Here is a 17,430-nt window from a genome sequence, read left to right as displayed (position 1 = left end):
CAGGCCACAAGCGGAATAGACCAAATATCCAGCTACGAGCGGACCGCGACCGGCTCTGATTGCAGCCTCGACTAACTCAGCTCCGACTGCGCATGGTTGTCGATTGGGCCGGCGAGGTAGGGGCGTGGCGTTGGGAGAGCTATGCACAGTCGTCGATCTGGAGGCACGCCGCCCCCCCTCAGCTCCGTTGACTCGATTGGGTCATCAATTTGGAGGTCCACTGGCGTTGGATTGGGGAAAGTGAGGCCACCATTGGAAGGTTCATGCCTTCATGGGGAGGGGCTATTGCAGGATCGATGGAGGTGGAATGGCGGCGGAAGCCAGACTAAAATTGGAACTAGGCTCCCTATTAGCCAGATCGATTAGGGAGTCCAGTATCCATGTAGGAATTCTTAGGATGAATGGCGCGAATACGGTGGTAGGTGGAACTGTAGGAGGAAGAATATAGAAAAGGAAAAGATCCAGTCGGTCGAAGCGTGTTATCAACTCACGGACATACCTAACGTCGTTAGCCAGATGTCGATCTCTCGGTGCGTGCTCACCTACCCATCTGCTCACCAAGGTTCATCCGCTCTCCGTTATTAGTAGAGGCTCTGGCCAAGTTTGTACTCTTAACTCCAAGAGGGGGTATTTATGCTCGATAGTGGGTTCATGCCTGCATTGACACCTGGGACAGTGACAGAAAGTTCTAAGGTTGTGTTGTGTTGTTGCCACTAGGGATAAAACATTGATTCTATGTCTAAGGATGTAGTTGTCGATTACATTACGCACCATACTTAATGCAATTGTCTGTTGCTTAGCAACTTAATACGGAATGGGGTTCGGATGATAACCTGAAGGTGGACTTTTTAGGCATAGATGCAGTTGGATGGCGGTCTATGTACTTTGTCGTAATGCCCAATTAAATCTCACTATATTTATCATATCATGTATATGCATTGTTATGCCTTTCTCTATTTGTCAATTGCCCGACTGTAATTTGTTCACCCAACATGCTTTTATCTTATGGGAGAGACACCTCTAGTGAACTCGTGGACCCCGGTCCTATTCTTTACATAGCATACAATCTACTCGCAATTGTGTTTTACTGTTTTCTTGCAAACAATCATCTTCCACTCGATACGTTTAATCCTTTGTTACAGCAAGCCGGTGAGATTGACAACCTCAACTTGTTTCATTGGGGCAAAGTACTTTGGTTTTGTTGTGCGGGTTCCACGTTGGCGCCGGAATCCCTGGTGTTGCGCCGCATCACATTTCGCGACCATCAACCTTCAACGTGCTTCTTGGCTCCTACTGGTTCGATTAAACCTTGGTTTCATACTGAGGGAAACTTGCTTCTATACGCATCATACCTTCCACTTGGGGTTCCCAACGGACGTGTGCATCTACGCGTATCAAGCTAAATTTCCGGCGCCGTTGCCGGGGAGATCAAGACACGCTGCAAGGGGAGTCTCCACTTCTCAATCTCTTTACTTTGTTTTTGTCTTGCTTTATTTTATTTACTACTTTGTTTGCTGCACCTAAACAAAACACAAAAAAATTAGTTGCTAGTTTTACTTTATTTACTGTCTTGCTCTCCATATCAAAAACACAAAAAAATTAGTTACTCGCATTTACTTTATCTAGTTTGTTTTATTTACTGTTGCTAAAATGAATACCCCTGAAAATACTAAGTTGTGTGACTTCACAAATGCAAATAATAATGATTTCCTATGCACACCTATTGCTCCACCTGCTACTACAGCAGAATTCTTTGAAATTAAACCTGCTTTACTAAATCTTGTCATGAGAGATCAATTTTCTCGGTGTTAGTTCCGATGATGTCTGCTGCCCATCTCAATAATTTTGTTGAACTTTGTGAAATGCAAAAGTATAAGGATGTAGATGGTGATATTATTAAATTGAAAGTGTTTCCTTTCTCATTAAGAGGAAGAGCTAAAGATTGGTTGCTATCTTTGCCTAAGAATAGTATTGATTCATGGACTAAATGTAAGGATGCTTTTATTGGTAGATATTATCCTCCCGCTAAAATTATATCTTTGAGAAGTAGCATAATGAATTTTAAGCAATTAGATACTGAACATGTTGCTCAAGCATGAGAGAGAATGAAAACTTTGGTAAAGAATTGCCCAACCCATGGACTGACTACTTGGATGATCATCCAAACCTTCTATGCAGGACTAAATTTTTCTTCGCGGAATTTATTGAATTCAGCTGCTGGAGGTACCTTTATGTCCATCACATTGGGGGCGGCTACAAAACTTCTTGATGATATGATGATAAATTACTCTGAATGGCACACGGAAAGATCTCCACAAGGTAAGAAGGTAAATTCTGTTGAAGAAACCTCTTCCTTGAGTGATAAGATTGATGTGATTATGTCTATGCTTGTGAATGGTAGATCTAATGTTGATCCAAATAATGTTCCTTTAGCTTCATTGGTTGCTCAAGAAGAAAATGTTGATGTGAATTTCATTAAAAATAATAATTTCAACAACAATGCTTATAGGAACAACTCGGTAATAACTATAGGCCATATCCTTCTGCTAATGGTAATGGTTATGGTAATTCTTATGGGAATTCTTACAACAATAATAGGAGTGTACCCTCTGGTCTTGAAGCCATGCTTAAAGAATTTATTAGTACACAAACTGCTTTTAACAAATCCGTTGAGGAAAAGCTTGATAAAATTGATACTATTGCTTCTAGAGTTGATAGACTTGCCTCTGATGTTAATCTTTTAAAATTGAAAGTTATGCCTAATAATGATATTGATAATAAGATTACTACTACAGCAAATGCCATCCAAGTTAGAATTAATGAGAATATAAGATTAATGGCTGAACTGCGTGCTAGGTGGGATAGAGAAGAAAATGAAAAACTAGCTAAAGAGAATAATGTAGCTAAAGTTTGGACTATTACCACCACTAGTAATGCTAATTCTTCACATGTTGCTGCACCTCCTACTATCAATGGTAAAATAATTGGTGTTGGCAATGTTTCTACTCCTAGTGCAAAGCGAACAAAAGCGCTCGAAATTGCTAAAACTGCTGAAACTGCTTGTGATAAAACTGCTGAAATTTTTTCCAACCTTGGGAACAATGATCCCATTGCCGTAGCTCATAATGATTTAGATTTTGATGATTGCCACATCTCTGAAGTTATAAAGTTCTTACAAAAACTTGCTAAAAGTCCTAATGCTAGTGCTATAAATTTAGTCTTTACAAAACATATTACAAATGCTCTCATAAAAGCTAGAGAAGAGAAACTAAAACTTGAAACTTCTATTCCTAGAAAGTTAGAAGATGGTTGGGAGCCCATCATTAAAATGAAATTCAATGACTTTGAATGTAATGCTTTATGTGATCTTGGTGCAAGTATTTTTGTTATGCCTAAAAAGATTTATGATATGCTTGACTTGCCACCATTGAAGAATTGTTATTTGGATGTTAATCTTGCCGATAATGTTAAAAAGAAACCTTTGGGGAGGATTGATAATGTGCACATTACGGTTAACTATAACCTTGTCCCCGTTGATTTTGTTGTCTTGGATATCGAATGCAATGCATCTTGTCCTATTGTGTTGGGAAGACCTTTTCTTCGAACTGTTGGTGCTATTATTGATATGAGGGAAGGTAATATTAAATATCAATTTCCTCTCAAGAAAGGTATGGAACACTTCCCTAGAAAGAGAATGAAGTTGCCTTTTGATTCTATTATTAGAACAAGTTATGATGTTGATGCTTCTACTCTCGATGTTACTTGATTTGCACTTTACGCGCCTAGCTGAAAGGCGTTAAAGAAAAGCGCTTATGGGAGACAACCCATGTTTTTACTACAGCAATTTTTTGTTTTGTTGAGTCTTGGAAGTTGTTTACTACTGTAGCAACCTCTCCTTATCATGTTTTTGTGCCAAGTAAAGTTTCTATGTTATAGTTGATGTTATATGTGGGATCGCTGCGCAGAAACAGCATTGCTGTCTGTCACGAATCTGGGCACAGGCCTCTGTAGAAAATTCGAAAAAAATCTGCCAATTTACGAGCGTGATCCTCAGATATGAACGCAACTTTCATTAGTTTTGAGTTTTTCCATTTGAGCAAGTCTGGTGCCATTTTAAAATTCGTCTTTACGAACTGTTCTGTTTTTGACAGATTCTGCCTTTTATTTCGCATTGCCTCTTTTGCTATGTTGGATTCATTTCTTTGATCCATTAATGTCCAGTAGCTTTATGCAATGTCCAGAAGTGTAAAAAATGTTTGTGTCACCTCTGAATGTGTGAATTATTAATTGTGCACTAACCCTCTAATGAGTTTGCTTGAAGTTTGGTGTGAAGAAAGTTTTCAAGGGTCAAGAGAGGAGAATGATATACTATGATCAAGAGGAGTGAAAGCTCTAAGCTTGGGGATGCCCCCGTGGTTCACCCCTGCATATTTTAAGAAGACTCAAGCGTCTAAGCTTGGGGATGCCCAAGGCATCCCCTTCTTCATCGACAACATCATCAGGTTCCTCCCCTGAAACTATATTTTTATTCAATCACATCTTGTTTTCTTTACTTGGAGCGTCGGTTTGTTTTTGTTTTGTTTTGTTTGAATAAAATGGATCCTAGCATTCACTTTGTGGGAGAGAGACACGCCACGCTGTTGCATATGGACAAATATGTCCTTAGGCTTTACTCATAATGTTCAAGGCGAAGTTTCTTCTTCGTTAAATTGTTAAATGGTTGGAATTGGAAAATGCTACATGTAGTAATTCTAAAATATCTTGGATAATGTGATACTTGGCAATTGTTGTGCTCATGTTTAAGCTCTTGCATCATATGCTTTGCACCCATTAATGAAGAAATACATAGAGCTTGCTAAAATCTGATTTGCATATTTGGTCTCTCTAAGGTCTAGATAATATCTAGTATTGAGTTTTGAACAACAAGGAAGACGGTGTAGAGTCTTATAATGTTTACAATATGTCTTTTATGTGAGTTTTGCTGCACCGGTTCATCCTTGAGTTTGCTTCAAATAACCTTGCTAGCCTAAACCTTGTATCGAGAGGGAATACTTCTCATGCATCCAAAATCCTTGAGTCAACTACTATGCCATTTGTGTCCACCATACCTACCTACTACATGGTATTTCTCCGCCATTCCAAAGTAAATTGCTTGAGTGCTACCTTTAAAATTCCACCATTCACCTTTGCAATATATAGCTCATGGGACAAAATAGCCTTAAAAACTATCGTAGTATTGAATATGTACTTATGCACTTTATCTTTTATTAAGTTGCTTGTTGTGCGATAACCATGCTTACGGGGAACGCCATCAACTATTGTTGAATATCATGTGAGTTGCTATGCATGTCCGTCTTGTCCGAAGGATCTATCATTTTAGTGGTTGGAGCATGCAAAATTGTTAGAGAAGAACATTGGGCCGCTAACTAAAGCCATGAATCATGGTTGAAGTTTCAGTTTTGGACATATATCCTCAATCTCATATGAGAACAATAATCATTGCTACATGCTTATGCATTTAAGAGGAGTCCATTATCTCGTTGTCCATGTTGTCCCGGTATGGATGTCTAAGTTGAGAATAATCAAAAGCGAGAAATCCAAAATGCGAGCATTCTCCTTAGACCTTTGTACGAGGCGGCATGGAGGTACCCCTTTGTGACACTTGGTTGAAACATGGCATGCAAAGATCCGGTAGTCCAAGCTAAGTAGGACGAGGTGCGGGCACTATTAGTATACTATGCATGAGGCTTGCAACTTGTAAGATATAATTTACATAACTCATATGCTTTATTACTACCGTTGACAAAATTGTTTCATGTTTTCAAAATAAAAGCTCTAGCACAAATACAGCAATCGATGTTTTCCTCTTTGAAGGACCATTCTTTTACTTTTATGTTGAGTCAGTTTACCTATCTCCCTCCACCTTAAGAAGCAAACACTTGTGTGAACTGTGCATTGATTCCTACATACTTGCATATTGCACTTGTTATATTACTTTATGTTGACAATATCCATGAGATATACATGTTATAAGTTGAAAGCAACCGCTGAAACTTCATCTTCCTTTGTGTTGCTTCAACACCTTTACTTTGATTTATTGCTTTATGAGTTAACTCTTATGCAAGACTTATTGATGCTTGTCTTGAAGTACTATTCATGAAAAGTCTTTGCTATATGATTCACTTGTTTACTCATGTCATTACCTTTGTTTTGATCGCTGCATTCATTACATATGTTTACAAATAGTATGATCAAGATTACGATGGCATGTCACTTCAGAAATTATCTTTGTTATCGTTTTACCTGCTCGGGACGAGCGAGAACTAAGCTTGGGGATGCTCGATACGTCTCCAACGTATCGATAATTTCTTATGTTCCATGCTACTTTATTGATGATACCTACATGTTTTATGCACATTATATGTCATATTTATGCATTTTACGGAACTAACCTATTAATAAGATGCCGAAGAGCCGATTCTTTGTTTTCTGCTGTTTTTGGTTTCGAAATCCTAGTAAGGAAATATTCTCGGAATTGGACGAAATCTTCGCCCGGGGTCCTATTTTTGCACGGAGCTTCCAGAAGACCGAATAGGGAAGGAAGTGGGGCCACGAGGCGCCGACACCATAGGCCGGCGCGGCCCAGGCCCTGGCCGCGCCGACCTAGGGTGTGGGGCCCTCGTGTGGCCCCCTGCGTTGCCCTTTCGCCTACTTAAAGCCTCCTTCGCGAAACCCCCAGTACCGAGAGCCACGATACGGAAAACCTTCCCGGAGACGCCGCCGCCGCGAATCCCATCTCGGGGGATTCGGGAGATCGCCTCCGGCACCTGCCGGAGAGGGGATTCATCTCCCGGAGGACTCTTCATCGCCATGATCGCCTCGCGGAGTGATGAGTGAGTAGTTCACCCCTGGACTATGGGTCCATAGCAGTATCTAGATGGTCGTCTTCTCCTTGTTGTGCTTCATTGTTGGATCTTGTGAGCTGCCTAACATGATCAAGATCATCTATATGTAATTCTATATGTTGTGTTTGTCGGGATCCGATGGATAGAGAATGCTATGTTATGGTGATTATCAATCTATTGTTTATGTGTTGTTTATGATCTTGCATGCTCTCCGTTATTAGTAGAGGCTACGGCCAAGTTTGTACTCTTAACTCCAAGAGGGGTATTTATGCTCGATAGTGGGTTCATGCCCGCATTGACACCAGGACGAGTGATGAGAAAGTTCTAAGGTTGTGTTGTGCTTGTTGCCACTAGGGATAAAACATTGATTCTATGTCTAAGGATGTAGTTGTCGATTACATTACGCACCATACTTAATGCAATTGTCATGTTGCTTAGCAACTTAATACTGAATGGGGTTCGGATGATAACTTTGAAGGTGGACTTTTTAGGCATAGATGCGAGTTGGATGGCGGTCTATGTACTTTGTCGTAATGCCCAATTAAATCTCACTATATTTATCATATCATGTATATGCATTGTTATGCCTTTCTCTATTTGTCAATTGCCCGATTGTAATTTGTTCACCCAACATGCTTTTATCTTATGGGAGAGACACCTCTAGTGAGCTGTGGACCCCGGTCCTATTCTTTACATAGCATACAATCTACTGCAATTGTGTTTTACTTGTTTTCTTGCAAACAATCATCTTCCACTCGATACGTTTAATCCTTTGTTACAGCAAGCCGGTGAGATTGACAACCTCCATTGTTTCGTTGGGGCAAAGTACTTTGGTTTTGTTGTGCGGGTTCCACGTTGGCGCCGGAATCCCTGGTGTTGTGCCGCATCACATTTCGCGACCATCAACCTTCAACGTGCTTCTTGGCTCCTCTCTTGGTTCGATTAAACCTTGGTTTCATACTGAGGGAAACTTGCTTCTATACGCATCATACCTTCCACTTGGGGTTCCCAACGGACGTGTGCATCTACGCGTATCACTGCCCAAGCAACGAGCCTTCGACGATGAAAAGTATATATTTATATTACTTTTTTATATGTACCTTTGTTTCTTCTCTTGCTTTGTTACTTTCCAATAAAAAAAATTTGATCTTAAAATAAATATGAAATATTGACCATGTAATATTTTCCATCTTTCACGTCGGACCGCCGGGCTCTAAGAGCATCTCCAGTCGCGTCCCCCAAAGCGTCCCCCAAAGCAATTTGGGGCGCGCCGGACCAAAAAACGATTCTAGCCGCGTCCCCCAAAGCCCATTTTGTCCGACACGGCCCGATACGGCGTCCCGCGCCCCGAGCCCGTCCCCGTCCCACAGGGGACGCACCGGCACGCCGGACACAATGAAAAGCGAGGCGGGGAGTGGCGAGGCCGACCCGTCAGCGACTCATTCAAGTTTGGACCTAACCGTCGCCTACCTCGCGGCGGAAGTTATTCGCGCGCAGTGACACAGGACGGCATCTTTGCCTTAATGGCGACGAAGGGGCAGGCGAGACGTCTTGTCGGTGCTGCGCAGCCTCCACGCGTCGCTGGCCTTCGCACGCCACCGCCCGTTCCCGCGCGATCTTCCCGCCTCTTCTCGCCTCTTCCCGCGCTTTTTTCCCGACGCCGGCGTCTATAAAAGGCCCTCCCGGCTCAATGGCAGCCACCACAGCCGCCGGCACCCTTTCTCCGCCACAAACACAGCCCTCGTCGCTCCACCGCCGTCTCCTCCACCACTAGTGCGCAATGACGAACCGCCCCGGCGATGGCCATTTCCCTCCACCGTCGTCTCCTCCACCACCACCTCCACCACCGGATGCGCAGTTCGGCATTGACGCCGCCGCCGTTCCAGTGCGGCAGCGAGGGACGCCGCTTTGGCCTGGCTCTCGTCAGCAGCGGCGGGAGGTACTCGAGGAGGAGGCCCGCCCGCGGCATGAGGGGGCGCATGGGGAGGATCTAGCGGCGTTCTATGCCATGGCCTCGCAGCTGACGAAGCCGCGGCGGTAGCAGCGTGGCACGAGGAGGCGATGGCGGACACCATTGCGGTGTTCGACGCCTCGACGGCAGAAGAGGCGCAACGGCGCCGGACGGAGGAGATGGGGCAGCGGTGGGCTGATGAGCGCCGCCGCCAGCAAGAGGAGTGGGACACGCTGTACCGTGAACGGCGGGAGGCGATCGAGCGCCGGCGGCTGGACTCGATCGAGCGCCAGTAGCAGCTGTCGGCGGAGGAGCGTCAGCAGCGGGAGGCAGTGATGCGTGTAGATGTACACGTCCGTTGGGAACCCCAAGAGGAAGGTGTGATGCGCACAGCAGCAAGTTTTCCCTCAGAAAGAAACCAAGGTTATCGAACCAGTAGGAAACAAGAAGCACATGAAGGTTGTTGGTGGAGGAGTGTAGTGCGGCGCAACACCAGTGAAACCGGCGCCAACGTGGAACCTGCACAACACAATCAAGATACTTTGCCCCAACGTAACAGTGAGGTTGTCAATCTCACCGGCTTGCTGAAAACAAAGGATTAAGCGTATCGAGTGGAGGATGGTGTTTGTTTGCAAAGAACAGTAAAGAACAATGATTGCAGTAGAATGTATTCAGATGTAAAAGAATGGACCGGGGTCCACAGTTCACTAGTGGTGTCTCTCCAATAAGATAACTAGCATGTCGGGTGAACAAATTACAGATGGGCAATTGACAAATAAAGATTCAATACATATCAACGATGATTACTATGAGATTTAATCAGGGCATTACGACAAAGTACATAGACCACTATCCAGCATGCATCTATGCCTAAATAATCCACCTTCGGGTTAGCATCCGCACCCCCTCCGATATTAAGTTGTAAACAACAGATAATTGCATTAAGTATGGTGCGTAATGTAATCAACACAAATATCCTTAGACAAAGCATTGATGTTTTATCCCTAGTAGCAACAGCACATCCACAACCTTAGAACCTTCTGTCACGATCGCAGATTAAATGGAGGCATGAACCCACTATCGAGCATAAATACTCCCTCTTGGAGTTACAAGTATCAACTTGGCCAGAGCCTCTACTAGCAACGGAGAGCATGCAAGAACATAAACAACACATATATGATAGATTGATAATCAACTTAACATAGTATTCTTGATTCATCGGATCCCATCAAACACAACATGTAGCATTACAAATAGATGATCTTGATCATGTTAGGCAGCTCACAAGATCTAAACAATAGCACATGTGGAGAAGACAACCATCTAGCTACTGCTATGGACCCATAGTCCAAGGATGAACTACTCACGCATCAATCCGGAGGCGGGCATGATGATGTAGAGCCCCTCCGGTGATGATTCCCCTCTCCGGCGGGGTGCCGGAGGCGATCTCCTGAATCCCCCGAGATGGGATTGGTGGCGGCGGCGTCTCTGGAAGGTTTTCCGTATCGTGGCTCTCGGTACAGGGGTATTCGCGACGAAGGCCTTAAGTAGGCGGAAGGACAGGTCAGGAGGGGGCACAGGGGCTCCACACCATAGGCCGGCGCGGCCAGGGCCCAGGCCGCGCCGCCCTATGGTCTCGGCCCCTCGTGGCCCCACTTCGTATCTCCCTCGGTCTTCTGGAAGCTTCGTGGAAAAATAAGCCCCTGGGCGTTGATTTCGTCCAATTCCGAGAATATTTCCTTACTAGGATTTCTGAAACCAAAAACAGCAGAAAACGACAAGCTGGCGCTTCGGCATCTTGTTAATAGGTTAGTGCTTAGGAAAATGTATAATAATGATGTAAAGTATGTATAAAACATTCAAGTATTGTCATAAAAGTAGCATGGAACAAAAGAAATTATAGATACGTTTGAGACGTATCAAGCATCCCCAAGCTTAGTTCCTACTCGCCCTCGAGTAGGTAAACGATAACATAAATAATTTCTGAAGTGACATGCTACTAACATAACCTTGATCAACATTATTGTAAAGCATATGAGATGAATGGAGTGATCTGAAGCAAAAGATTGCTAACAAAGATAATGACTAAACAAATGAATCATATAGCAAAACTTTTCATGAATAGTACTTTCGAGACAAGCATCAACAAGACTTGCATAAGAGCTAACTCATAAGCAATAAATTCTTAGTAGAATGAATTGAAGCAACACAAAGGATGATTAAGTTTCAGCAATTGCTTTCAACTTGTAACATGTATATCTCATGGATATTTGTCAACATAGAGTAATATAACAAGTGCAATAAGTAAACATGTAAGAATCAATGCACACAGTTAACACAAGTGTTTGCTTCTAAGATAGAAAGAAGTGGGCAAACTGACTCAACATAAAGTAAAAGAATGGCCCTTCGCAGAGGAAGCATGGATTACTATTTTTGTGCTAGAGCTTTTATTTTGAAAACATAGAAACAATTTTGTCAACGGTAGTAATAATTCATATGTGCTATGCATAATACTTCCTACAAGTTGCAAGTCTCATGCATAGAGTACTAATAGTGCTCGCACCTTGTCCTAATCAGCTCGGAAAATACGGATTACCATTGCATAACATATGTTTCAACCAAGTGTCACAAAGGGGTACATCTATGCCGCCTGTACAAAGGTCTAAGGAGAAAGCACGCATTGGATTTCTCGCTTTTGATTATCTCAACTTAGACATCCATACCGGGACAACATAGACAACAGATAATGGACTCCTCTTTTAATGCTTAAGCATTCAACAACAAATAATATTCTCATAAGAGATTGAGGTTGTATGTCCAAAGCTGAAACTTCCACCATGATACATGGCTTTAGTTAGCGGCCCAATGTTCTTCTCTAACATATGCATACTCAAACCATTTGATCATGAAATCGCACTTACTTCGGACAAGACGAACATGCATAGCATCTCACATGATATCCAACAATGGTAAAAAGTTGATGGCGTCCCCGAAACATGGTTACCGCTCAACAAGCAACTTATAAGAACTAAGACACATAACTACATATTCATCACCACAATAGTTTTTAAGCTATTTGTCCCATGAGCTATATATTGCAAAGATAAAGGAATGAAATTTTAAAGGTAGCACTCAAGTAATTTACTTTGGAATGGTAGAAAAATACCACATAGTAGGTAGATATGGTGGACACAAGTGGCATGGGTTTTGGCTCAAGGTGTTTGGATGCACGAGAAGCATTTCCTCTCAGTACAAGGTTTGGGCTAGCAAGGTTGTTTGAAGCAAACACAAGTATGAATAGGTACAGCAAAACTTACACAAGAACATATTGCAAGCATTATAAGACTCTACACTGTCTTCTTTGTTGTTCAAACACTTTACCAGAAAATATCTAGACTTAGAGAGACCAATCATGCAAACCAAATTTTAACAAGCTCTACGGTAGTTCTTCATTAATAGATTAAACTACATGATGCAAGAGTTTAAACATGATCTAATGAGAGCTCAAAACAATTGCCAAATTTCCAAACCATATGCAGCATTTTCTGATTCCAACCAAATAGCAATCAACGAAGCAATTTTCACCCTTCGCCATGAACATTAAAGCACAATTAAGAACACAAGTGTTCCATATGAAAAAGCGGAGCGTAATATCTCCAATATAAGGATGATGGGATCCAACTTTATTCAAACCAAAACGAAAATAAAAGCAAACAGACGCTCCAAGTAAAGAACATAAGATGTGATGGAATAAAAATATAGTTTCACTAGAAGTGACCTGATAAGTTGTCGATGAAGAAGGGGATGCCTTGGGCATCCCCAAGCTTAGATGCTTGAGTCTTATTAAAATATGCAGGGATGAACCACCGGGGCATCCCCAAGCTTAGACCTTTCACTCTTCTTCATCATAGTATATCATCCTCTTCTCTTGACCTTTGAAAACTTCCTCCACACCAAACTTCAAGCAAACTCATTAGAGGGTTAGTGCATAATTAAAAATTCACATATTCAGAGGTGACACAATCATTCTTAACACTTCTGGACATTGCATAAAGCTTCTGAAAGTTAATGGAACAAAGAAACTCATTCAACATAGCAAAAGCGGCAATGCGAAATTAAAGGCAGAATCTGTTAAAAACAGAACAGTCCGTAAAGACGAATTTTGCAGGGGCACTTAACTTGCTCAAACGGAAAAACTCAAAAGTAATTAAAGTTGCGTACATATCTGAGGATCACGCACGTAAATTGGCAGATTTTTTTTGATTTTTTTACAGAGAGTTCTGCGCAAATTCGTGACAGACAGCAATTCTGTTTCTGCGCAGCAATCCAAATCTAGCATAAACTTTACCATAGAAACTTTACTTGGCACAAAAACATGATAAGGAGAGGTTGCTACAGTAGTAACAACTTCCAAGACTCAACAATATAGTAATAAAATAAAACATGGGTTATCTCGCAAGAAGTGCTTTCTTTATAGCCATTAAGATGGGCTCAGTAATTTTAATGATGTTCTCGCAAGAAATAAGAGTGGAAGCAAAAGAGAGCATCAAGAAGCAAATTTGAAACACATTTAAGTCTAACCCGTTTCCTATGCATAGGAATCTTGTACACAAATAAATTCATGAAGAACAAAGTGACAAGCATAGGAAGATAAAACACGAGTAACTTCAAAATTCTCAGCATGTAGAGAGGTGTTTTAGTACCATGAAAATTTCTACAACCATATTTTCCTCTCTCATAGTAATTTCCAGTAGTATCATGAACAAACTCAACAATATAACTATCACATAAAGCATTCTTATCCACATGCATAAAAGTATCATTACTCTCCACATAAGCATAATCAATTTTATTAGTAATAGTGGGAGTAAAACTATCACATCCATCATTATAATCATCATAAATTGGAGGCATAGAATAATCATAATGAATTTTATCCTCAATAGTAGATGGACTGAAAATATCATATATAGGAGGCATATCATAATCAACATAAACTTTCTCCTTCATACCCGGAGGACTAAAGAGATCATTTTCATCAAAACCGACCTCCCCAAGCTTAAATTCTTCCATAGCATTAGCAATAATAGTGTTCAAAGAGTTCCTGCTAATAACATTGCTATCATTATTATGCAAACAAAGTTCCATGGGTTTTTTAATTCTCTCTTCAAACTCATCATGTCCTAATATAAGATAAAGTTCATAAATATTTCTAATTTTTTTGTTGTTTTCCATTAAGTCTTACTAGTGAAATCACACAACTTAGTGTTCTCAGGAATACTCATTTAAGCAATAATAAAAACAAACCGAATTAAATAAAGTAAAACAAGTAGCTTTTTTTTTTTTGTTTTGATATAGAGCAAGTAAACAATACAGTAAGTAAAGCAACTATTTTTTTTGTATTTTTGATATAAAGCAGACAAGACAGAAAATAAAGTAAAGTAAAGCAAGACAAAAACAAAGTAAAGAGATTGGATGTGGAAGACTCCCCTTGCAGCGTGTCTTGATCTCCTCGGCAACGGCGCCAGAAAAAGAGCTTGATGCGCGTAGATGTACACGTCCGTTGGGAACCCCAAGAGGAAGGTGTGATGTGCACAGCAACAAGTTTTCCCTCAGAAAGAAGCCAAGGTTATCGAACCAGTAGGAGCCAAGAAGCACGTGAAGGTTGTTGGTGGAGGAGTGTAGTGCGGCGCAACACCAGTGAAACCGGCGCCAACGTGGAACCTGCACAACACAATCAAGATACTTTGCCCCAACGTAACAGGTGAGGTTGTCAATCTCACCGGCTTGCTGAAAACAAAGGATTAAGCGTATCGAGTGGAGGATGGTGTTTGTTTGCAAAGAACAAGTAAAGAACAATGATTGCAGTAGAATGTATTCAGATGTAAAAGAATGGACCGGGGTCCACAGTTCACTAGTGGTGTATCTCCAATAAGATAACTAGCATGCTGGGTGAACAAATTACAGATGGGCAATTGACAAATAAAGATTCAATACATATCAACGATGATTACTATGAGATTTAATCAGGGCATTACGACAAAGTACATAGACCGCTATCCAGCATGCATCTATGCCTAAATAATCCACCTTCGGGTTAGCATCCGCACCCCCTCCAGTATTAAGTTGTAAACAACAGATAATTGCATTAAGTATGGTGCGTAATGTAATCAACACAAATATCCTTAGACAAAGCATTGATGTTTTATCCCTAGTAGCAACAAGACATCCACAACCTTAGAACCTTCGTCACGATCCCAGATTAAATGGAGGCATGAACCCACTATCGAGCATAAATACTCCCTCTTGGAGTTACAAGTATCAACTTGGCCAGAGCCTCTACTATCAACGGAGAGCATGCAAGAACATAAAAAACACATATATATGATAGATTGATAATCAACTTAACATAGTATTCTTGATTCATCGGATCCCATCAAACACAACATGTAGCATTACAAATAGATAATCTTGATCATGTTAGGCAGCTCACAAGATCTAAACAATGATAGCACATGCGGAGAAGACAACCATCTAGCTACTGCTATGGACCCATAGTCCAAGGATGAACTACTCACGCATCAATCCGGAGGCGGGCATGATGATGTAGAGCCCCTCCGGTGATGATTCCCCTCTTCGGCAGGGTGCCGGAGGCGATCTCTTGAATCCCCCGAGATGGGATTGGTGGCGGCGGCGTCTCTGGAAGGTTTTCCGTATCGTGGCTCTCGGTACAGGGGTATTCACGACGAAGGCTTTAAGTAGGCGGAAGGGCAGGTCGGGAGGGGGCACAGGGGCCCCACACCATAGGCCGGCGCGGCCAGGGCCCAGGCCGCGCCGCCCTATGGTCTCGGCCCCTCGTGGCCCCACTTCGTATCTCCCTCGGTCTTCTGGAAGCTTCGTCGAAAAATAAGCCCCTGGGCGTTGATTTCGTCCAATTCCGAGAATATTTCCTTACTAGGATTTCTGAAACCAAAAACAGCAAAAAACAGCAACTGGCGCTTCGGCATCTTGTTAATAGGTTAGTGCCGGAAAATGTATAATAATGATGTAAAGTATGGTAAAACATTCAAGTATTGTCATAAAAGTAGCATGGAACATAAGAAATTATAGATACGTTTGAGACGTATCAGGCGGCGCTGGCGTTAACGGACGCGGCCTGGGGGAGGCGGGCGGACGAGTTGGCGGCAGAGGCCGACGCGTTGGCGGCGGTGATGATGGAGGCGCCAACGGATGTGGAGGAGGAGGAGGCCGAGGCGGAGGAGGAGGACACGGAGGTGGAGGACAACGACGACGACGACGAGTTCGAGTGGTCCGACGACGACGGGCTGCACCCGGACGAGACGGCCGATCAGCAACGCACGCTCGTCGAGTCCTTCGAGTCGGAGAAGAAGCTCCAGGACGAAGCCCGTGCCCACGAAGAGGCGCAGATTCGGCGCGCCGTCGAGCTCTCCCTCCAGGCGGCGCAGCAGGGAAGAGCGGACGTTGACGCGCTGCTGGAGCAGCGGTGTCTGTCCATCGCCCTACGCACGGAGAGGCGGCGCGCGCAACAAGAGCTGCGGCAGAGGGCAGGCGACGCCGGGGCGGGGCCGTCGAACGCATCGACGGGCGGTCAGTAGGCTAGGTTTAGATGAAAGCTAGCCGTTTTTATTCAAACTTTGTAATATTGTTGCCTGCCAAAACCCACCGGCGAGCAGCGACGAGCAACACGAAGAGCCGGGAGGCTCCCAGAACTGCTGGTGGGTCCTGGTCCCTCGGGCGACGGCCCGCAAAACTCCGGCACACGTCCTGGCTATTGCGAGGGCGTGCCACCTGACCTATACCTGGTCAGGAAGGTGATGGATTGTTTCAATTGGTTTCCTGCATGGTAGACACGTGAACATTAAATGAGCCTCGATCGGCTCTCAGGTTACCCTGTGAATCGGCTTAAAGAGCCGATTAACCCATGGTTCATATTGGATCTACAATAATATGGGGATCCTGCTTTATCAATACCAAGTTAAATCTATCTACGACAATTTAGGGCTTTCACCGCATGATTGGAACGTCCTACACCTAGTTGAGCCTGGCAGATACGAAAGATAACAGAAAACTAGTCCTAGAAGGGGCCTAAAAACCAACACAGAACCGATTCCCGGAACAACCCTTCTTGGATCAGCAAACCATACCTTACGCACTACTGGATCGTTCAACCCGTTTGCAAGGCCTAACCATGCGGATATCAAACTAATCCTTGAAGAACAAGGAACAACCGTAACAGATTAGATCTACTAAATAAAGACCAAGCAAGATGCTGCCCTTACACCTAAGATAGGTGCAAAAGCAGCTAGATATTTAGGGGAAGCATAACTAAGCAAACATATCAGAAACGTATCGATGTAAGCCCCAAAACATCTATGATAACAGTATTACTCGCCATCAATAAGGCTTCAGTACGAGCAACACCAAAACAACAAATAAACTGGTACTGCCTAGATCGCGAGATGAGATCTAGGCAGCATGACGCTTACCCAGAAGAAACCCTCGAAACAAGGGGTGGCGATGCGCCTAGATTGTGTTTGTCATGAACGTGATCGT

This window comes from Lolium rigidum, chromosome 4 (assembly GCF_022539505.1).
Source record: "Lolium rigidum isolate FL_2022 chromosome 4, APGP_CSIRO_Lrig_0.1, whole genome shotgun sequence".
Classification (NCBI taxonomy): domain Eukaryota; kingdom Viridiplantae; phylum Streptophyta; class Magnoliopsida; order Poales; family Poaceae; genus Lolium; species Lolium rigidum.
The sequence above is the reverse complement of the archived record's forward strand: the minus strand, read 5'-3'. Positions refer to the sequence as shown.